This window comes from Prionailurus viverrinus, chromosome C1 (genome assembly GCF_022837055.1).
Source record: "Prionailurus viverrinus isolate Anna chromosome C1, UM_Priviv_1.0, whole genome shotgun sequence".
NCBI classification, from domain to species: Eukaryota; Metazoa; Chordata; class Mammalia; order Carnivora; family Felidae; genus Prionailurus; species Prionailurus viverrinus.
Genome location: NC_062568.1, coordinates 69,948,882 through 69,973,707, shown reverse-complemented (window position 1 = coordinate 69,973,707; position 24,826 = coordinate 69,948,882). Strand labels below are relative to the sequence as shown.

Genomic DNA, 24,826 nt, shown 5'->3' with positions numbered 1-24,826 from the left:
ATGGCATGTAGAGGTAACCTGAAGTACATGGATTGTGTGTGTGTGTGTGTGTGTGTGTGTGTGTGTGTATTTGTGCACCCTTCCCTGAGTTCTTCTCATAAACCAATTGTTAGAAGAAGCCCCACCAGGATCTCTTACACCAAGAATGTTTTTATGAAGTTCTGGCAGTCCTTGGACCACAGTTTTTAAGAGTCCACTATTATTATCATTTATTGGAACAGCTTATTACCACCTCTCTTCAGTTCTCAATAAGAACAGACTTCCACATCTCTCTGAAGTGCAAACAGTGTGTTCTAAGTCATAAGGAGCCCCCTATGTCCCCCACAGTGATTTCTATTGTTCCGGTTGCATCCTGACTGATATAGTGATGTAACTATGGGTCTAACACAGCTTCCTTCTTTAGGATTGAGGAAGCAAGTCTGCTCTGAAACGGGAAAGGAAGGAGTGAGGCATGAAAAAGTGGGTAAGCTGATTTCCCTTGTGTGCTTCAGAGCACGCAGATCACCTGCATCCACTACCTGGCAGGTGAAGGGCTGAGGGTAATGTGTACATATAAAATTCTCCAACATAGTAATCCAGCCTGGGGACTACAGGTTCCCAAAGGAGAGAAAAGGGCGGACTCAGAGTAATTTCAAGGGTTCTGCCAATACACGTAAGTTCCTACCATAAATTTTGCTGTGGACTAATTAGTACCAGAAGGGGGCAATTTGAAAATAAAGTAAAATGGATTCTAACATTCCAAATGAGTAAGAGTTGTATTTTAGAGCAAATGCGTTAGCCCGGCCACATCTTCTCCATGCGCTGGCTTGCTTCCCTTCACCACCTTGGTCTTTCTGGGTCACTGCACACCACAGCTGAAGGAGCAGCTGTGGCCTTCTCTGAGACTGCCCCAGACACCTGGGTGGGGTGAGATAGGGGAGGCAGCGGTACTTTTAGATGAAAAGGGGATCCACCAAAACAGAGAAGTTGCATAAGTGGTCTTGATCCCTGTCTCATTTTCACGAATGTCTTTAATTCTTCTTTCAATTTCGACCACAGGAAAAACAGGGACAAAACCAAACGAAACCGAACCTTGGAAAGGCTTTGCAAATATCAGCCAAGATCACACTGAGTTCCTAATTGAAATAATTACTTTATTGCAACCAGCTCTTCACGTCAATAGGAATGAGCTGCATGTCTGATGTAGAGGTTGGGGCGAGACCGTCAAAGCAACTCTGAGAGCCCCTGGACTCAACGTGATTGCACTCTACGATGTAAAAAGAGGATGGAGAGGGATATGATGAAACATGATACATGGCAAAGAAGGCCATGTCAACATGCTTGGCAAGCATTCTCCAGAAACAACGGTTGAATTGAACTTAATTAAAGCCAGCTAACAAAGTGGAATTTCAACCTGATTTTTTCATATTTGATTGTAAGGCTAAAATAACTCTAGGCAAAAGTGAATACTGTGAAGAATAGAGAAAGAGTCTTAGAGGAGTCTGATAATGCCATTGGACAACTGGAGACAAATTAAACATTTTTGTGGGCCGAGATGACTAAATGTGACAATACATCAAGAAAAAATCATAAATCATGAAGTAAAAATCTTAACAGAAGGGAATAAAACATGAGGAAACTCCGAGCTTTCTCTATGGGTCAAACCACTGCCTCCTTCAATATTCATTAAGAACCTGGGAGGTGAATATTATTATTCCTACTTTAGAGATTAGGAGGTCATGATTCTGGAAGATTCATAACATGTCTGAAGTCACAGATATTTGTGTTCCCGCAAACGTTGGCAGGTATTCTACAAAAAGAGTTCCATGGTACATAATTTTTTTGAAAAGCAGATCATACTGTTTCTTCTAGAGATTAGACTCTGAGAGGTCATGCAGAGATCAATCTTTTTAACTTTTTAAATATCTCTTTAATTCAAAACTTCTCAAACTTATAACATGATGGGAAATATGTGTGTGTGTGTGTGTGTGTGTGTGTGCACTTACCACCTTTGTGAGCACATAAATGTTCTACTAGAAGCATTTTGAAAAGGCAGCAAAATGCTATAATGGAACTAAACCAATAAGACTAAATTTAATACAGATAAATTTAAATCACATATTAGATATTTTAAAAGTGTAATTATATAAGAACAAAATTCAGGCCAACAGTGTATTTTAAAATGCCCAGGAGAAGGACTACTACAAGCCAAAGATGATGACAAAGCTAAAAGTTAATGAAATCTTAGACACCTTAATAAGAGGATGCTGTCTATATCAAGGGAGAGTAAGGTTTATGTCTGGCCATAAATGAAACCTTGAAATAGAATGTTGACAAATTAAAGGAGGATCAGACATTGACAGTGAAGTTGAAAGTTCTGGAAACTATGTCACATGACTTTACTGGGGAATCTGGGACTATTTCATTGATGTAACTATTTGGAGGTTTGAGGTTGCTAAGATGCAGTAGTTAACATTCTTCCCATAGTTAACAGATTGTGATAAGGATAATGACCTACTTACTTAAAGATAATAGACTTACTTGGTATTTTCCTAGAGTCCTGAATGAGGAGTAACACTTTATAGTTATAAGGGATTAAGTTTAGTTGTCACATAACAAAATGACTCAGAAGAAAATGGACGGATGAAAGATCGGGCTTGTTAGTCTCTTAAAAGTCACCAAGGAGCAGAGGTGTTTTTCTACTTACTTCACTTAATGGGAATATACTCTGAAAATTCAGCTGTAGTGAAAAAGGAATTTTCAAAAATGCCAAGGGAGCCTGGACGGCTCGGTCGGTTGAGCGTTCAACTTCAGCTCAGGTCATGATCTCAGAGTTTGTGGGTTTGAGCCCCAGGTTGGGCTCTGTGGTGACAGCTCAGAGCCTGGAGCCTGCTTCAGATTCTGTCTTCCTCTCTCTCTGCCCCTCCCTTGCTTGTGCTCTGTCTCTCTGTTGAAACAAATAATAAAAACATTAAAAATATTTTTTAAGGGGCGCCTGGGTGGCTCAGTCAGTTGAGTGTCTGACTTCAGCTCAGGTCATGATCTCACGGTCTGTGAGTTCGAGCCCCACGTTGGGCTCTGTGCTGACAGCTTGGAGCCTGGAGCCTGTTTCAGATTCTTTGTCTCCCTCTCTCTCTGACCCTCCCCTGCTCATGCTCTGCCTCTCTCTGTCTCAAAAATAAATAAACATTAAAATAAAAAAAAAAATTTTTAATGCCATAGCCATGTTCAAAAAGGAAATAAAAGTGTATTTACTGGTCCAGAATTGAATAGCATCTTTGTTTATCAAAGAACTCTTCTGTTGACCCCATGGCGACTTCAGTCATTGACTATGCTTGCTACGGTGCTTCTCCTCTTGCTGTTGTAACTGCATTGACCTGCCCCACAACCGACTAACGTCTTTCCCTTTCATGGCTTCCTATACTTCAAGGCAGGAGAACCTTCCTGGTGGCTTCTCCTCACTAGTTTCTCTGTTGTTTGGCTTCTGACATCTGTGCTCTCTGGTGATTTTCTCTATGACATACCTTAAAACCTCCTGAAAGATCATCTTATTGGATTTTTCCTGCTAACCATCCAGGGGAGCACATTACCATTAGATTTCTCTTACAAATGCCTTACACACTGATCTCTCCGGACAGCAGCCTTTGAGACAGACACTCAGCCATGATCTACCCAGTTGTGACCAGGGTGATGTGATAATAACACTGCAACCTGTATGAGAGACATTCGTAAGAGGGGCTATAAGTGGCAGACACATTAGATGGCCCACCAAATACCACCATCTCAGAGGAATGCTCCAGAAGGTACTTCTGTTTTGTATGAGAGAGTAAATAGTACCTTTTATATAGTCCCTTCTAACACCAATATTCTATTATCTTAGAGCATAACTCTAACCCATTGTTTTTTCTTCACACTGAAAAACTAAATCTTAAGTCTTATAGAAATAATGGATTACTGGTACCATGTTTGATACAAAAGATAACTGAACATAATTTTACTTCTTCCAATAGAAGTCTCTAATCCAGAACATTTATTAACAAGTGAGACAAAAGAGAGAAATGAGAATAAGCTGTAAATATACATGGACACAAGTTTCTATTTTACATAAGCCACCCTGGCTCTTACTTGCTGAATTTAAGTAGATTTCAGTATCTTTGAGATTTGGTTTCCTAATTTGAAAAATGGAGACTATGATCTGACTTTCAGGGTGTGAGAATCAAATTTTATGAGTATGAGAATTCTGTATAAGTTGTAAAAATTTCTGTAATGCCTTAACCGATAACCCGGAAATGATTCAAATCACAGGATTTTGTTTCCCTCAGTATCCAGTTAGCAAAATAAGTTCTTTCAAGCAAATGCACAGTGCCTGTTTTCTGCCCAGAAGAAAACTGGGCATTTGAAATTTTCAAAGGAGCACAATAAATTCAGGCATCCTTCTAGGTGATGAATTTACAACCAGCCAGTAGTTCTGCCTTGATTCTTATCTTTCTCTTCCTCATGGTCTGCTGTTTGATTTCCTACATGATTCAAAAGTATAGAACCACCAATTAGTTTATATTTCATATTAATCTCTGCAAACCAAGTTGAGTTACAATCTGGACAATAAATCCTAGAGGAAATACCCAAGAGACTGTCATGACACATTGTTCTCTGGCACAAGCAGAGATAATAATTAAGAATCACATGACTTAACACTAAATATAGATTTCCTGTGTGGTTTTTGTCATACACGCATCTCAGCCTTTTTTTAAATGTTTATTTTAATATGCCCCACATTTAGCCTCTGGGAATCATTTCAGTGAGAAGCTGGGAAGCTGCAGTAAATTTTTGATTACTAAAAAGACAAATGGATGGGTTATTTAAATATCTTTATGTTTATGACAATAGATTTGTTTCAGATCAATCGTCCCATTGTGGCTAACTCATAAAGAATTCACATCAGAGTAGGAGAGGCTATGCATTGTTTTTCTCAATACATTATTATCTTGAGATATTCATTCAGTCAACCAACATTTATTGAGCCCTCACTGGGCTAAGGCATTTCTTCGAGGGCTAAGGATACTGCAGTCAAAAACACAGATGAGTCTTCTCCTCTGGTAAACTGTCAATTCTGTTTTGGAAAGGCAGACTGTAAACAAGGAAATAATAGAGAATTCCAGATGGAATAAAATGCTAGAAAGAAAAGAAAGTGGGAAACAGAATAAGGAAAAGCAACAGGGAGAGGGATGAACCTATTTAGATGAGGAGAAGATGGCGAGCCCTCAGAAGGGAGGTACCAAGTGATGAGGAGCCCGCCGCTCGCACACTGGAAGGAAAAGTCATCAAAGCGTAGAGAACCACAGGGGCAGGGTGTGCTCAGGGAACAGAGGCCAATGTTGCTGAAGCACAGAAAACAGAATGCGGTTGGAGATGTGGTCAGCGAGACAGGCAACAGCCAGAATCTACGTGCGCATGTGCGCCGTGATGAGGGGTTTGTGTTTAATCTAATTCAATGGGAAGTAATTCGAGCTTTAGCAAGGCACCCATCAGAGCTACATGTTTTAGTTTCTTCTGATTATTGGCGATAGGAATGGACTTAGGGAAATCATTTCCGTTTGGGAAACGTTGAATAACACGGACCAGTTTATTTTATACTGGTCTCTGCATTGCATAATAGGAGTTCAAAGCTGATAATAATAATTAAAAGAAAAAAAAAAAGAGTAGTCACATAATAGAAGGGTTGAGCCTTCTGGTTCTGTGATCACTGTAGGAAGACCAGAGATTATGAGTTTGTGGAATTTTCTACTTCCTTCCTGTATAGTAACAGATGACTCTACTTTGTCTTTACATTTTACCCAAGATGATAACTTTTGGGCCACCTGGGTGGCTCAGTTGGTTAAGCCTCTGACTCTTGATTTTGGCTCAGGTCATGATCTCACGGTTCGTGGCATCAAGCCCCACGTCAGGCTCTGCGCTGACAGAGTGGAGCCTGCTTGGAATTCCCTCTCTCTCCCTCCCTCTCCCTCTTTCTCTGCTGCTCCCACCAAAATAAGTAAAATAAACTTAAAAAAAGACTATAATTTTTGCACAATGTTGTTTTAAGCACACAGCCCTATTATCTAATTTCAATGAAATGTCATCAGCATAGAAAGCAATCAACAAAACAGAACAAAATTTGATCAGCATCGATGTAGACAATGAAAAGAAAAAACAAAATAATAGTGCAAAAATATGCAAAAGCAAAGAGGATGGAAGAAAGAGAGGGGAGAAGCCTGACACACGCCTGGGGAATACAAAGAAAGTTCATTTCTAATCATCAGTTTCTGTGTACTTTTGAACCTAGAGGGTTTTGAACGGAGTGAGTTCAAAAGGTGGCCAAGACGGATAAAGTGTCTTTGTTAATCGAAAAATTTAAAGTGAATCTACTCAAGAGAAGCATATCTACAAGCCCTCTAATGAATTTCTCAGTGGGGGAAAAAAAATCTGAACCCAATTCTTTAGGTTAGTTCTCTTTAGTGAAAGACAAGTCTAGTGAACCAACTTTTCTGAAACGCTGAAAGGAAAATGTTGCAGAGAATTAGGGCTGCAAACCATTGCAGTTTAGGCCTTTCCCCTTGATCTATTTTATTTTATTTTTTATCTTCTTTGTTGGCTAATCTGAGAACTCTGTGTCAGGCTGCCAGGCAATGCAAAGGTGTGAACTCTTTGTGACGGGAATTTGAAATAATCACATTATGTCTGTCAAGGCTTTGTATTTGTAGAGGTAAACAGTAACAATCAAGAGAAAAAGTCTGCAATCTGTATTTGTATTACAGGGATAATGACCAGGACCCATTGTACTTAATGGAAGAATAGTGTGGCATCGCCAGCTAAGTCTTTGAAGTACAAATATGATCGCACAAGGTTTCCCATAGAAAACTTCTTCCTTGAACTTTGTGACCGTTGGTATTTTGGTAAACCTAGTTCCATAGCCTTATAAAGGATGCAAGGGAATTTCAATAAGAAGGTCATGAATGTAGACTTGGGTTGTAGAACATTTTATAAGGCTTTACTTCTGTAAGTCTCAAGGTAATTGTAAACATCCAGTTTTATCAGTTCATTGCATCTGGGAAATAAGTCAGCTGCTTTTAGTCATGGAATAAAGACAGGAAGAAATTTAAAGGTTCAAAGCTCTGAACTCTCTTAACTCATTTTTTAAACAATTACAGAAGATATTTTGTCAACATGAATAAATAACACGAAGTGGTACTTGAATTAAAATTGGAGGTGTTGCTACACTAGATAAATATTTATATATTATTAATGGTAAAATGGTCAAGGTAAATTGGATAATGGGGCTGGAGGGGAGGGACACATTATTTTTTTGTGTGATATAAAAGTAGAGAACAAGTTTTCTTTTTTTCTAGTACCAGTTTGCTCCTCTAGAAGCAATATTTTCCATCAGTGGAGGAAAAAGAACTATAAATAGGGATGGTGAAAGAAAAATCTGGGGGAAAATATCAAAAGCGAGATGCTTAAGCAAGATGAAGGCTTAATTCATGTTTTGGGGTCACTTTATAGAAGGCCATATGGTTTTGCAAAAATCAATCAGTCAATCAATCAATCAATAACACTGGTATCTAGTAAGAAACACCTGTTTGCGTCCATTATTTACCATCCAGGTGATCTAGGGCAAGTTATTTCACCTTCCTGAGCCTTGAGGTCCTTAACTCTAAAATTAAGAGTCCAAATGAATTTCATGGAGCTATTGGGAGACATAAATGAGATATCACCTTAAAAGCAGCTGACCAATGGTATATAATACCTAAAACACATTCACATCTAATTCACAGTGTCTTCACTAGTATAGCAAAACTATATCAATTTGTATTTAAAAGAAATCTGCGTTGGGGCGCCTGGGTGGCGCAGTCGGTTAAGCGTCCGACTTCAGCCAGGTCACGATCTCGCGGTCTGTGAGTTCAAGCCCCGAGTCGGGCTCTGGGCTGATGGCTCGGAGCCTGGAGCCTGTTTCCGATTCTGTGTCTCCCTCTCTCTCTGCCCCTCCCCCGTTCATGCTCTGTCTCTCTCTGTCCCAAAAATAAATAAAAAACGTTGAAAAAAAATTAAAAAAAAAAGAAATCTGCGTTAATGCAAGAAATAAGAAAGCTAAAAGAGTTCCATATTTTCATTTCCCTTTAATATACTCTATCTTCCTCTGTAAGTATACTGAGGGATTTTATTAGTGGCAATGAATTAACCACCCCTTTATATAAATGCACTTCTTCCTGTTACCTTAGACTCTCAGGATAAAAGACAGTGGGAAACTTGCCTTTTTTTTTTTTTACAGGTTTAAGAATGAAGGAAATAAGTTAAAGCAAGAGGCTAACGAGATACGCAATTTCTTCTCTCTCAGTGGTACTTTTAGAGAGGGGATCAGAGCTGCTAGAGAAGAGCACCAAGTGTGGAATTATTTAAGGTGACTTTTATTAGTTGGATAATGACCTGAGTTCTGAGAACTCAAGTAGGATTAGCCATAAATAAAGAAATTCTAGAACCAATGAAAAAGATTTCTGCACTTTCACCTTTTTAAAAAAAATTTTTAACATTTATTTTTGAGAGACAGAGATACAGAGCATGAGCAGGGGAAGGACAGAGAAACAGGGAGACACAGAATCTGAAAGCAGGCTCCAGGCTCTGAGCTGTCAGCACCAAGCCTGACCAGGGGCTCAAACTCACGAATCACGAGATCATGACCTGAGCAGAAGTCGGATGTTTGAGGGTGAACGCTTAACCGACCAAGCCACCCAGGCGCCCCTGCCCTTTCACCTTTTTAAAAGGGTTGGGAAGATAGAAACTGAAGTGTTACAGTTTTTAAATGTAGTTAAATTTACTGAATCTTTATTGTGGATCAGGCACTAGGCTGAAAGCTTCTTTGTTTTTTGAAGCTTATTTACTTATTTTGAGAGAGAGAGAGAGAGAGAGAGAGAGAGAACGAGTAGGGGAGGGGCAGATACAGAGAGAGGTAGAGAATCCCAAGCAGCCTCCATGCCCTCAATGCAGGGTTCGATCCCACAACCCTGGGATCATGACCTGAGCCAAAATCAAGAGTCAGACACTTACCTGCCTGAGCCAACCAAGTACCCCTTGGCATCCATTTTAAGTTAACAAAGTAAATACATAAGATATCTGTCCTTCTCTGACTGACTTATTTCTCTTAACATAATACCTTCCAGTTCCATCCACATTGCAGCAAATGGCATGATTTCATATGTGGATCTTAACAAAAGTTCATGGGGGAAGGGAAGGGGGAAAAATAGTCACAAACAGAGAGGGAGGGAGGCAAACCACAAGAGACTCTTAAATACAGAGAACAAACTGAGGGTGGATGCGGGGCTGGAGGAGAGGGGAAAATGGACGATGGGCATTGAGGAGGACACTTGTTGGGATGAGCACTGGGTGTCGTATGTAAGCCAATTTGACAATACATTATATTAAGAAAATAAAAATAAAGTTAACAAAGTAGGCCAAGATCATATAATTTTTAGACAGAGGATACCAGCATCTCATTCCAAAGTCCTAGCTCTTGACTACTTCATTGCATTGTTCGGTAACACCAGTACATGTCATGAAGCCTCCACTGAAACATTTCCACTTACATGGCCCCCTGGTATTTAGCCATATTTTATGGGAATGAATTCTTCAAAAGGAGCAGTATGATATGGGATACAGTCTGATAATTTGTCCTTGTTTTCTTTAAGAGCCTATAAAGTCTCATGTTGGGATTCCTATTTTAAGTGAATTTATAAACAACACAATCCATTTTCTTCTCCTCTTGTAAGTATCATTAGGTACAAATTTCAGTGAACTCCGATTGTCAGATTGTTTTGCATGAATTCTCTCCTGTGAGGTAACCTCTTGCTTTCAGTAGAGGTAATAATTAGTTACCGTCTCTGTAGCTCACATTTATTGAGAGATTAGTACGTGCTAAACTTTATATATAACTTATCCCATTTAATTCTTACAAATCTCTACAGGTAGATACTACTATTATCTCCATGTTATGGTGAAAGAAACAGGCTCGAAGGAGGTAAGTTTTTGTCTTGCCTGACATTACAAAGCTAGCAATAAGTAGTGGCAAGATTTGATTCCAGAGCTATGCGCCTACAAACCCAAAGTCTCCGTCATGTAAAAGTTGATTGTAAAGTTGATCATCGTAAAAGTTGATTAAAGTCACATTTTACATTTTACACTCTTGGGCAAGACATACAACCTCACTGTTCCACAATCTCCTCTTTTGAAAAATGTGAACAATAATATAACTGGCTCTCAAAGTAAGATGAATAGATATGACATAAAGTACAGATAAGAGTTTGAAAAGTTCCAGAGCATATAGTAAGCATTAGATAAATGCTAACAGAAATTTTAATTCTACCCAACAATGTTCTTTGAGTAGATATGCTAAACTCTATATAAATATCTTTGTGTGTTTCTTGAAGTCCATGTAGAACCAAGTTACAGTAACGAGAGTGAACCTTTCTGGAAAGAACTCAATCTGATCACACACTGTTAAAATGCTACAGTTGTTGGCGGTTAATCCTACTTGGATTTGTCCTTTGGTTCCAATCCCACTGTCCATGTGAACTAGTGTCCAATTTCTATGGAGAAAGGAAGCTATGAGTGAAAGCCCCTGTACTGTTTTGTGATCCAAAATATTTATAAGACTCTGGTGTATGGAAAGGGGAATGCAAGGTGCCATTTCTTTATGATCAAAGTAACATGGGAAAGAGACCCTCCTAAAAATGTTTTCTAAGAAGTTAATAGCGTATGCACTTTTTCTCTAACTTTGCCATTCAGGTTGGCCACCTTAGATGGCATCCCATTTTACACCACATCAAAGGACTATCCCGAAGGCTTACATTAAAAAAGAAACAGGCTTTACATATAGCCCTATCCTTCTAAAATTGTTTGATTTGGAATTTCTGGAAAATATTAGATTAAAGGCATATTTATTCTATATTTTTCCTTGGCATCTATGAAAAGTGTCAAAAACTTTTTAAATGGGGAAGAGCAATTACAAGTTCAGAAAAGAGTTATAAAACAAACAAACATAGAAACAAAAAATCATGGGACCATATTCACAAAATCTACCAATTTCTGTACAATGTTGACCAAAATGAAGGCAAAAGCTATAAACATACATATTTAAAGTAAGCCAGAGAATTGCTAACGATGTTTCCAATGATATTTTAAATAAAATAAGAAGGAATAAAGGCATGGCGGTCCATAAAAGACTTGGGGAATGGCCCTAAGAGAGTCAACATCAACACTATGCAAATAGCATAGAAGTAATTGACACCGAGGCTCAAAAAGTTTTGACCTCAAAAAATCCATCTGGAGGTAACATGAGAAGAAGAACAAAGAGAACAAAGACCAGATTTGTAGTTAAAGATGAATGCAACTGAGCAGAAATAAATCCAGAGTGATCACTTCTAAAACCACAGTAAGCCAAGAGGTTCTGTTGAAACCTAAGATGACCTCAGACGAGTTCACCTGCTCACCCCCAAAAGAACCATGCAACAAGGTCAATAAACAATTTTGAGTTGATGAGGACTAGTGAGGCACCATTCCCAATCTGAAGCTGTCCATGGCCCTGACTCAAGCCATTAGTGTGTTCCACACTGCTCTTAATCTAAGGGCTGGTAACATTAATTTCTTCATTCAAGACTAGTAACAAACATAAAGAGTCCAACATGAGACCCTCAACCAGAAGCTACAAAAACCTTTGTAAATGAACAAAAGGAGAAGAAAATAAGATAATACACTAAGAAATAGAAAACCATTAAACTATCCTGCTCTATGCTTAAAGGGATTATAAGCATATTCATAATCAAGGGGTTATGAATTCTCAAAAGGGATTTGGTGAAGAGCTACAGTGATCAAGGACATACCATAAGGGGTGCCTGGGTGGCTCAATTGGCTAAGTAACCAACTCTTAATTTTAGCACAGGTCATGCTTTCATGGTTTGTGAGTTCAAGCTCCTCGTGGGGCTCTGTACTGACAGCATGGAGCCTGCTTGGGAGTCTCTCTCTCTCTATCTCTCTCTCTCTCTCCCTCTCTCTCTCAGCCCCTCCCCGCTCAGGTGTGCACATGCACATGCTCTCTCTCTCTCAAGAAACAAATAAAACAAAACAAACAAACAAAAAAACACCATAAAAACATGTGACCCTATGTAAAAGTCACCAGAAGTAACACATAGTATTATTAAAGTCTTCAGATATTGGAGCTATCAGATACAGAATATAAAACAGATATGTACTAAGTATTTTTAAAAATAAAAGATTGACTTTTCTTTCAATGCACAAGGACAAAAAAGTAATGATGAAAATTTGAAAAAGAACCAGGTATGATATTTAGAGAATGGAAGCATTGAAATTAAACATTTAGTGGATGGATTAAATAGGAGATTAAGCAGAGATGAAAGGACCGTGTGAAGAAATTATCAAGAATTAGGTAATTATGAAGAAATCAAGATGAAAACAAAGTGAAACTAGGAGATGAAATATGCAAAAGATACATGAAAACACAGACATATAGAATAGGATTTTCTAGCACACATCAAATTCAAAATGTGGAGGGGGAGAATAGAAAGAATAAAGGAGAGGTGATATTCAAGAGATACAGCTGAAAAATTCCCTGACTTGCAAGATAAGCAGCCTTAGGCAATGAAATCAAAATATAATATGCCATTCAGGGTAAACAAAAGAAATTAACACATAGACATATTGTAGTGAAAAGGTATATTATTTTTTTTTTCAACGTTTATTTATTTTTGGGACAGAGAGAGACAGAGCATGAACGGGGGAGGGGCAGAGAGAGAGGGAGACACAGAATCGGAAACAGGCTCCAGGCTCTGAGCCATCAGCCCAGAGCCCGACGCGGGGCTCAAACTCACGGACCGCGAGATCGTGACCTGGCTGAAGTCGGACACTTAACCGACTGCGCCACCCAGGCGCCCCAAAAGGTATATTATTGAAGATAAAAAGAGGACATTATAATTATTCACTAAAAAAAAAACTAGCAAAGATAATAAATTAAGAGCAGATTTCTCAAGAGCAAAAATTGAATAAGGAAAATTGTAAAATAAAATCTTCAATGTTTTGAGAGAAACTGCTATGTGCCTATAATCATGAATCCGGCAAATCTTTATTTCAAAAAATGTGAAATAAAGATTTTCTTACATTAAGAAATGTAAGTTCACCATTAGACTCTCACTGAAAAGATCAATATTGGGAAGAAAGAAAATGATGTCAGAAGCACTATCTGAGATACAAGAAGGAATGGTAAGAAATTAATAAGGATGAGAGTAATAAATATTTACAAAATAATCATTATTATCATATTTGTATGGTTGGAAGAAAGAATTGAAATACTGGAAAACAATAGCATACAATTCAAGAGAAGGGTGATCACAGTTAATGGGCAGTATCTTTGCTTTCTTCAAAAGGAGAGGTTAACTGTGTCGACTAACTTCAGACCTTGCTAGATTATTAAGTGTACATGGTACAAGTTCAAGCATGTCCATTGAAAGAACAAACTGGAAATGTATGCCTTCAAATCCAACCTAATGGGATGAAAAGCAAAAGCAAAATACATTCATTTAAAAAGCAGAATTTTTATTTTTTATTTATTTTTATGTATCTATGTTTTTGAAAGGAGAATTTTTAAAAGCATAGAAAAAAACAAGTCAATAGCACAATATAAGATACTAGAACACATACTAATAAAGTAAATAACCAAAACAAAAAAAAAAAACTAAATGTTCCAAATAAAAGATAGATTTTTTTTAAGGATGAACTTTTAAAAATCTGGCTATGTTATGTTTACAAGAGACACAGTTACAAAATAAAGATCCAAATGTGTTAAGAACATGGAAAATGATATGCCAAATCAAGAACTGCAACAAAAAAACTCTGTAATATCTATTTTATATTAGAAATATGGACTTTAGTCCAAAAAGTATTAGAGACAAAGACATCTCTACATAGTGATAGAAGTTTCCAGGGGCACCTGGGTGGCTCAGTCGGTTGGGCATCTGACTTCGGCTCAGGTCGTGATCTCACGGTTCAAGGGTTCAAGCCCTGTCCGTGTAGGGCTCTGTGCTGACAGCTTAGAGCCTGGAGCCTGCTTTGGATTCTGTGTCCCCCTTGCTCTATGCCTCTCTCTTTCTCTCTCTCTCTCTCTCTATCTCTCTCTCACACTCTCGCTCTGTCAAAAATAAATAAACATTAAACAAAAAGAAGTTTCCAGTAATCAGAAAAATATAATTCTAGACACTTATACACCCATAAAATAACTCCAAAATATGGAAAGCAAAATTTTATTTAAACATGAGACGTTGACAAATCTAACAAAAAGTGAAAGATTTCTAAACATCTGTCTCTATTTAATGGCCAAGTATAAAAAATTGAATTGTATTGATTTGGCATCCAGATATTAGAGAATACACATCTGCTCAAATGCACATGGAACAACAACAAAAAAGGCGACCATGTAACAAGCTAAAAGCAAATCCCAGCTAATCGTAAACAATAATTATTATACAAACTATATTACCTGCAGTGTAATTAAGGGATTCAATAACACAAAAGTAGGGGTGCCTCAGTGGCTCAGTCGGTTGAGAGTCTGACTTTGACTCAGGTCACAATCTCAAGGTTCGTGAGTTCGAGCCCCACATCATGCTCTGTGCTGAAAGCTCAGAGCCCGGAGCCTGCTTCAGATTCTGTGTCTCCCTCTGTCTATGCTCCTCCCCTGCTCACACCCTGTCTCTCTCTCAAGAATAAATAAAGATTAAAATTAAAAAAAAAAAATAACACAAAAGTTAAATAAAGTATCCCATACTTTTAGAAATATAAAATACAATTCTAAAAAAAAAGCCACAGTTCTATATAGCTCATTTGCAAAATAAGTATTCATAATGCAAATTTAAGATATTTAGAACAAAACAATAAAAAAATACACATCCAATGTTTGTCAAAACCCATGGGATCCATCCAAACTAGTAATTAGAAAGAGATGTATAGCCTTAAATAATTACTTTAAAAAGCGCAAATCCATTCTAAAAAATTAGATACGTAACAGTAGACTAAATTTGAAGAAAGTAGTAGAGGGGAGAAAATTTTGAAAGCAAAAATCAGTAAAAGACAAAATATAGTAAGTACAACAAAGATAACATGTATACTTTAAAGACTGCTGAAATAGACAAGCCTCAGCCAAAACTGAAAGGGGAAAGTGAGAAGAGACAAACAAATGTTAGGATTTTTAAAGATAGCATAACTAAATAGTTAATGAAGATTAAAAAGAAAATCAAGGGGCGCCTGAGTGGCTCAGTCGGTTAAGCGTCCGACTTCAGCTCAGGTCACGATCTCGCGGTCCGTGAGTTCGAGCCCCGCGTCGGGCTCTGGACTGATGGCCCAGAGCCTGGAGCCTGCTTCCGATTCTGTGTCTCCCTCTCTCTCTGCCCCTCCCCCGTTCATGCTCTGTCTCTCTCTCTGTCCCAAAAAATAAATAAACGTTAAAAAAAAAAAAAGAAAAAGAAAATCAAATGATACCATGCAGAATATTATGCTAAAAGCTTTCAAAACTTACATGATATGAGCAGTCTTAGAAGTATGTAAGTTATTAAAAATCGCTCAAGAAGAAACAGAACTATCTTTTTAATTTTTTAAAAGTTTTTATATATGTATGAGAGCTAGAAACAGTATGAATGGGGGAGCGACAGAGAGAGGGGGAGACACAGAATCCGAAGCAAGCTCCAGGCTCTGAGCTGTTAGCACAGAGCCTGACACAGGGCTTGACTCACAAACCGTGAGATCATGAGCTGAGGTTGGACCCTTAACTGACTGAGCCACCCAGGCAGCCTGAAACAGAATTTTTGAATAATCCTATAATTAGTGTATAAAGTCAAGTAAAAATGTATAGATCTTCTTGAGAAGTAAATAGCAGGCCCAGATGACTTTACAGTTGAATACTACGAAGTTTCCAAGGAATAGATCATGCCTATCTTTCAGAAACTCACCAGGAGAAGAGAAAAAAGAGGAAACACTCCTTGATTCAATCCTTAGACTGATTGGTAGGTCCCAGAGCTACAATAAGGAAAATGAAGGTGATTCAGAGAAGACTTCTGGCCAGTACCAAAAATTTGGGATAATCCTCAGCCTCAGATGGGATAGGAAGAATGGGGTGGGAGGGGGTGATTGAGTACTTGCAACATAGACAAGGAATAAGAAAACCAGGAATCATTAGCATGTGCAGGGGCCATCACAGTGAACAAGGGACTCTTACTAGGATAGAGTGAGTATACTAATTAGAAGAGAATATTTAGAAACATAATTAGTAATTTCAAGGTGATATAATTCAATGCTAAAACGTTCCAGATATTAAGAACTTGATTCTGAGTTTTACAAAAATAAGTCGATGTACCAAAAAGAAAAGTAGACCATGATTTATGAAGGAAGACCATCATAAATCAAGCAAAAAATCAAGAAAAATGATGGCAACCCAGGGTGGGGGGGAGAGAAAAGCTTTGGAGAACAGAATATGCAGATTGTTAAGCTATAAAAAGTGGGAGTTCAAGAAAAAGAGAAGGTAGAGATAGAGCAGAGGCAATAATCACAGAAACAAAATAAGGGTAAGCCATCATTGGGTGAGAAAAGAGGTGAATTGTTCAGATCGAATGGTCAATCTAAACACGTGTAATGCACACAGACACCACTGATGCTCCTTGGTCTGATAGGCAAAATGTATCTGAGAATGTTTTCCAAGAATAAGTGCCCAAGAATTCCAAGAGTACGTATTTCAAAATATACTTTATAAGGGAAACAAACTGGCTTTGGATTGTTTACATGCAAAATGAGAACGCAAAAGAGAGAAAATATTTATTACCGTCTTGAGAAAGGGCTGTCATCCTAAAGCACAATCCCCACCAGTAGAGCATTCACCTAAGAAAGCAAAGAAGAGGTGTTTTCATATATCAAAGTTTCAGAACATATGCATCTGATGCAGTTTAAAAATAAAGTTGTGGAACATTATATGTGGTAAAATTCAGTTTAGGTAAATGTATTAGATGTTTATGGTTTTTAGATATTAAAAACTACAATTTCATACATAAATTATATTTTTTACAGTACAATTTCATACAGACATGCCCAAAGGTCTGTAGGAAAACTCACTAAAATATTAACAATACCTCTGAGGACATAAGTAGGCGTTAACTGGAAACATTTTTTTATTTGATTTAATAAAAGCCTTGAGATGCCTCGGTGGCTCAGTCGGCTGAGTTGTCTGACTCTTGATTTTGGCTCAGGTCATGATCCCAGGGTCATGGGATCAAGCCCCAGGACCAGCTCTGTGCGGAGTGTGGAGCCTGCTTAAGACTCTCTCTCTCTCTGTCCCTCTCTCTCTCTGTCTCTCCCCACCCCCTCCCACCCTTCTCCACTTGTGCTCTCTCTCTCTCTCTCTAAAAAAACAAAAAGCATAAAAATTATTTTGTCATTGCCAAGCAACAATGCCCATGAACGTTCTCGTTTGAGGATAGTCTCCTAATCCATGCTTAACTCGTGTTAAACATGTTCCCTCTTCTGACACCTCACAGAGGATTTTGCTCTTAGAAACCTGACATGTAAAAAAAAAAAATTTGTTTCCAAAATGAGCCCAAAGGGCACACATGTCTCTCTTGCTTTCTAAAATGATTGCCAAATTTTGTGTGTCCCATGCTTAGTGATGCATACACAACATTTAGCTTTTTGTTGTTGTTTGTAAGACAAGAGGGTCAATAAGTATCTCGTGGATCCTTTTGTTTATTAAATTTCCCCCCTAAAGGAGCAACAATCAAAACCCTCCAAATAAATGACACAAAGGGAAAGCACGTGGATTTGTGTGTGTGTGTGTGTGTGTGTGTGTGTGTGTGTGTAATTCTTCAAATTGTAAAATCAGCAGAGATACTGCAAACATGATCGGTCACACATTAAAATCCAAGGATTTTGTTAAAAGCAATGAACATCAACTCGACAGTGGTCTGGCAACATACCATTTCTAATCTCACTGTATCTTTTTACCAGGGGCTGGTTCATCTGTCACCTCCAATGACAGAGAAAGGGGAGACGCTCGTTTGTTACAACTGGCCTACAATTTCTGAGACAGATTCTAAATCTCTTGAGTATTTAAATACGATCGATCCCAAACCCTCTGATTACCAATAGGTTTGAGCACCCATTTGAGTCCCCGATGAGCCTGCCCATTAGCATTATTTGGTGCCAAGTCAGAGAGAGAAGAGTTTTGAGGCACAAGAATCAAAGCCAGCTTCAAAACTTCGCACGTGCGTGGACAATGCTAGGTACTATGGGACACACAGAAATGAATAAGTAAGCAAATCCGCCGTCAAAGAAGGTAGCATTTTTAGCGGCATAAGGTAAGAACATGTATGACGATATATTCCATACTGTTATATACAATATAAAAAAAATACAATCAGTGCTATTAAGAAAGTGAAGCACAAAGACCAAGGAAAGGTAAAGGATGGACAGCTCACATCAAGGAGGAGATATCAAGGGGGAAATTGTGGGTGCGTGTGTGGATGTGAATGCATATGTGTATTCGCACATCTGTGGTGTGACGGGGAGGGTGGCATCTGAGCCATTTACACACAATGTATTGAATTTGAGAAAATTAGAAACGGAGAGGGGGGGAGCTGTATGTAGATCAAAGGAACGGCATGAATAAAACAATAATGTCGAGAAAGCTTGGGAGTGAAATGACGGTGCAAAATACCCAATTCAACCCAAGATAATTTGGCATGCACTTGATCAATCTACAAATTTTGTTAAAGCAGGTGATCATAAAAACCGGAAGATTTCATCTAAAAGATACGGGTGTATATTCATTCACCAACATTGTAACCTAAAACCAAGTACCCTTCTTTGAGTATGGATTGGAATTCCAAAGGCATCATTCTCTTATAAAGCATTTATCTAGAATATCCAGCCCCAATTTCTTTAAAGTGTGAGGTGAATTCATAGACACTTGCGAAGCAAACCAATTGCAGGATTTGAGACTTTTATTATTTTCTTCCAATGTTTTATACTGTCCTGCCCAATTTCAGTAACAATTTTTTTTAAAAAAATTAAGTTTATTTATTTTGAGAGAGACAGAGACAGCACGAACAGGGGAGGGGCCGAGAGACAGGGAGAGAGAGAGAATCCTAAGCAGGTTCGGTGTTGTCAGTGCAGAGCCAGACTGGGGATTCCACATCACAAACGGTGAGATCATGACCTAAGCCAAAACCATGAGTCAAATGCTCAACTGACTGAGCCACACAGGTGCCTGCCCCTCAGCAACATTTTTAAATAGCAAGTACACTTGGGAATTACAAACAACCAAACCCTGAAGAGTATAACCTTGACAAAAGTTAGATGAACACACCAAATGTGAATTAACCCGGGAGTGGAGATCTTGTGTTGGTCTGATGAGGCAGTTATGCAGAGAAGTCTGTTAAGAAAGCCTCTACTGCAGTCCAGAGGCATGAGATGCATGTAGAGAAGCCAGGGAAATACAGCTGAACGGGAAAATCGGGACTGTGTTGAAGGAAGCATTGAGAGCTCTGCTAAGGGGGCGCCTGGGTGGCTCAGTCTGTTGAACGGTCCACCTCCTTACATCGGCTCAGATCATGATCCCAGGGTCCTGGGGTTGAGTCTCGAGTTAGGCTCTGCACTGAGCGTGGAGCCTGCATAGGATTCTCTCTTCCTCCCTCTGCCCCTTCCCCACTTACACTGGCTCTCTCTCATCTCTCTCTCTCTTAAAAAGAAAAAAAAAAGGGGTGGGGGAGATTAACCTAGCAATCAAGTAGGATGAGAGGGAGTAGGCAGAGAGTGGGGGTAGGAGTGTGGATTGTGCAGGGAGTTTCTTCCACAGTCTAGATTTAGGTCTGAAATTGCAAACTGGTTTCCAGGAGGCTAAATGTGGCTGCCAGATATATTTTCTTTGGCTTGCGCTGTGTTTTCTCAAGTTCAAAATTTAGTTGTCGATGTTTAGAAATGGGGAGACCATGACCATGGACAAGACAGTTAAAAACAGAAAACCTGAAAAACAATTCACGGGAGCAGAGTAGCAGCTGCCCTTCTAGCCAGAAGCTCTACAGTCCCCATCTCTTTCTGCTGTCCTGACACTGAGGCTGATTTGTTTTTATCTTGCCTATACCACTCACTCATGTATGTACTCTCCCTAATCTTTGTAGTTATAGAAGCTGGAAGGTCTGTCCATTTGATACAATCGAAATACAGGATATCTAGGAGAGATAGGGAGAGTGGGGGTCAGGTATATTAGAAGCAAGGAATTCTGGCTTGAGAAAATGGCCGAGGAACACAAGTAATATTTCAAGTTGTGACACAGGATGAAAACCCCAGGGAAAAGGGTAGAGAGAGAAAAGCAGAGAGCAGAGGATATAACTCAAGGAATGGCTCCATTTAGGTCAGTAAAAGAGGAATTAGAAAAGGAATAATCAAGCAGGCAGGACGAGAGTATTTCATAAAGGAGAGAGTCTGATTGCAGAGAGCAAGTGTTACAAAGAGGTTGAGAAAAACCAGGTTTAATATACACACATTTTTAAAACATGTAAAATTATGACTGGATCCCCTAAGTCTAGGAGTGGAGACAAGTTATCTTGGAGTATGATTTTGTTATGAATAGGAAGCTTCTAGAGTGGATCCTTAATTAGCTAAATATAATCTACTGTCTTACAGAAATAACAGGACCTTTCATCAGCTAACTGCAGCTGCCCCTGGCATGCAAAGATGGGCGCTATTGTAGGTGAGACAAGAAAACACTGATCCCTCTTTTTAGACTCTAAAATTAGCCATTTAAGACCTCCACTGCATTGAGATTGTCCTCAATGCGATCCACTCACAGGGAAAGGACACAAAGGAGATTGACCACAAGGGAAGGAGTAGTCTCAACAGATGGTCTTTGCTCAGTACTAGAACCCTGCTAGGCATGCAAAGAGGGGTTGCTCCCGTGTGAAAATTAGAATAACTCCTTCCAATTCAGCCATCCCATCATGAAAGGGGTCCTGAATCCAAAAGACTAAGCATGAGAAATTGAAAGAACTGCCATCTTGAGAGCTCACGTTCTCTTGGCTGAATTAAATACCAGATGATCTAGACTGTCCTCTTTCCAAAAAATCCCAAGATACTGAAGCCTTGGGACCAGGAAAAATAGCAATCAGTGCCCTACACTCTGGAGAGCAGGATTTCATTGATGACAATTTTATGACACAAACAGAAAGAACAGTAAGTGAACCTGGGCTGCCAAGTAACTTCTCACAGTCTCCATTTTTCTTTTCAGGAAGTTTGGAAGCACAACCAAGTAAAGTCCCAAGGTTCTCAGGGAATTTGGAAAGGAAGATAGAATAGGATCCATGAATGATAGTTTGCTCATGCTAAGTTGAGCAAATCCGGGGATCACAAAATTTATTTCAATATTGAAGACATATGACCTTCTTTTTACTTTTCATGTTGGTAAAACAGACTTAAGTATTAAATTCAGAATAAAGAAAGGTGGCAAACATTTATAGACCTGATGGAAGAAATCTGTGGCTAAGTACGAAAGATGTGGGACATGGGAAAAACGGATTCACATCAGTCAGTACCTTTTCTCAGAAACAGGGCCAGAGGGAAAGTGACACAGACAACACTGGGGGTAAAAGAATTGAGGATATTCTTTTCAGATGGCTTCCATTTCAGTCAAGTAAGGGTCAAAATCATTCCGTGTTGAAAATGGGGGAAGGGCACCTGGGTGGCTCAGTTGGTTGAGGGTCAGACTCTTGATTTCAGCTCAGGTCATGATTTCACGGTTCATGAGTTCGACCTCTGAGTTCGACTCATGAGTTCATGAGTCCTGACCGCTCAGAGACTGGAGCCTGTTTCAGATTCCGTGTCTCCCTCTCTCTCTGTCCTTCCCCCACCTGCACTCGGTCTCTCTCTCTCTCTCTCTATCTCAAAAATAAGTAAACATTTAAAAATATATAATAAATTAAGACATGTAATTTTCGATAGTTTTCATAACTTTCTTATCCTTTTTCTCTTATCACTCAGAGTCCAACCCTTTACCAATAAGAGAGCCGGCAGAGAAATCATGAGCATAGAACAGTGTTTCTATGGTTCCTTGACTATTTGTGTAAGAATCTGTCCGGGAGCTTGCTTAAAAGGAAGATTCCTGGACCCCACCCAAACCGATTTGACAGACTTTCTGGGATCTGATGCCTGCATTTTACAAGTTTCCCAGGTGGTTCTTATGCAACAAGCCAGCACTTGTCTGAAGACTGCTGTTTTAGAACCACTATCTTAGCTCATGTCTAGTCCAGCAAGTCTTAGGCACGACTACTCACCCACATCCTGTTTTTAATCGGTGGCTCTGTCTGTAGTTCTAGAACTAAAATAAAAGAGTCACACACTGTGGTGAGGAAATGGCAATTCTGTCTAATTAGGATCAGTTGCATACCCATTACTGTCTTCTATGTTTCACCTATGCATTTTTAAAAAACACTTTAAAAAATTTGCCTGTACATCACTTATGGTCAAGAATTGAAGGATACTATAATTAAGTACAATTATATAATTTTATAATATTAAACTGCATTGCCTAGTCAATCAGTTTATCATTGTCCACTATTTAGTTGTTGTGGTGATGAGGTTTAAAGATGTATTGACACATTAACTCAATTTCTGGACATTTGGGGAGAAAGCAATTACAAAATTTCACCCTCCAAACAGTGTCAGTTATGTACTTCTCATTTCCTTTCTGGCATTACAGGTTCATTAGCATTTGCAGATTCAAATAATAAACAATTGGGGCAAGAATGGAAGACACTGTCTTCAAACATCCACTGAGAAGGGAAGGGGTACTAGGCGATATCTTATCATTTTGAGCATGGACATCAGTAATAATTTGTAATCTTACCTGAATGCTCTCAGGTTATAATCACGAAATTGACACTGTCGTAAGGAAAAGAAAAGCTTACTGCAAATTCAGGTGATTTGCTTAGAACAACAGTTTTATAATTTCCCTTATCATATATCTGATTGATTGATTGATTGATGACAAACAACTTTTTTTTTTTTTGAGAGAGAGAGAGAGAGAGAGAGCATGTGCAAGAGCAGAGAAGGGGCCAGAGGGAGAGGAAGAGAGAATCCTAAGCAGGCTCTGCACTGGGCACGGATCTCAAGAGCTCAATCTCAAGACTGTGAGATCATGACCTGAGCTGAAATCAAGGGTCAGATGCCTAACCGACTGAGCCACCCAGGCGCCCCTCATATATCTGTGTTAATGTCATAAATGAAGTGAAGTTCTTTGCACTCCTTCCCTAAAGGGTTTATGTACAAAAATAATCACGTTTCTGACTCCAAATTGAGTTAGGTGGCCCTTGTATAGGCTCCTAAAATATATATCTTCTTTACCTTAGAATTTATCATAATATAATATGTGTCTTCTGACACAACTGTAAGAATTGAAATAAGAAACTTTTATCTGTTTTCAGTTTCTAACACAGTTCCCCCTAATTAAAATTGGTCAATTGTTCATTGACTTGTTGAGTGATTGAAGAAACAAATGAAAACTGAACATAAGCATTCTTTTGTGAATCAAAATTCTTGTCCCTTTAAAAAATATTTCGTTCATCTGGTAGCTACAAAATTATAAGAAGGAAAATTGTACATGCCACCAAAGGTGAATTAAGCTGTGCACCTAGGAAAGGCTAGTAGACAGTCTCATGAAAGATATCACAAAGTGACACTCTTTATCATGGAGAATTTAGTTAGTAGTAGGTGTCCCCACCATTGTAGATTTAGAAACTTGATTCTGTCATCATCAGTATTGTTCCTTGTAATCGGTCCTTTCTCTGGTTGTACTTTTAAGATTTTCTTATTGATCTAAGTGTTCCATGGTTCCACTATAATGTGTGAGTGTGGGTGGATGTTATTTACCTGCTCAAAATGTAGTCTTTTTTGACTCTCGTAATTCATGGTTTTTTTCTTGGATTCTGTTAAATTCCCATTCATCAGCTTTTCAAAACAGCAACCCTCTCATTTCCTCTATTTCTTTAGATGTATCCTCAATATTTTCATTCCCTCCTCCCTCTCTTTAACCTATTTGTAATCTTTTCACTCTTTTTGTCTTTCTTTCTCTATGTGAACGTAATTTCCTACATCTTTTAGTTCACAAATTCTCCGTATCTATGTTGGGATGTTTTGCTCCTCCCATCTGGAAGGCTTAAGTTCAATGACCATGTTTTTAGAGTAAAAATGTGCTTAAATTTATTTAAATCTTCCCAGTTAATCTTGATTAAAATAAAATTCCACCGTGCTTCCTATTCCTTCCTTTTATTCTTTTCAATCAACTTCCATGTACTTCTTTTTAGTAAACTTTATTTCTTGAACAGTTTTGGTTTTACAGAAAAATTCTGGAGATAGTTCATAATTCCCATATACCCAGCACCAAGCTTCCCCTATTACTGACATCTTATGTTAGTATGGTACATTTGTTACTGTTAATGAATGAATATGGATGCATTTTTAGTAACTAGAGTCCATGCTTTATTCAGAATTTCTTTTTACTTAGTGTCTTTTTGTTGTTGTTGTTCCAGGATGCCATCCAGGAGACCACATTACATTTAGTCATCATACCCACCTTGGCTTCTCTTGGCTAGAACAGCTTCTCATACTTTAGTTGTTTCTAACGATCTTAACCATGTTCGGGGTTTACAGTCAGTATTCTATGAAATGTCTCTTAACTAGGATTTGTCTAATGTTCATCTCATTATTAGACTCAGGTTAAAGGTTTGAG

General features: G+C 38.6%; 1 long non-coding RNA gene across 1 annotated transcript; it reads right to left on the bottom strand.

The window, feature by feature from the left end:
- Positions 1-2,889: 2,889 nt before the first annotated feature.
- On the bottom strand, positions 2,890-22,972 carry LOC125172374 (uncharacterized). The gene is made up of 4 exons (XR_007154713.1): positions 22,946-22,972; positions 22,374-22,417; positions 16,880-16,935; positions 2,890-2,926 (listed from the first exon to the last, which is right to left on the bottom strand). It is a non-coding gene; the product is annotated as an uncharacterized LOC125172374 (long non-coding RNA).
- Positions 22,973-24,826: the final 1,854 nt, after the last annotated feature.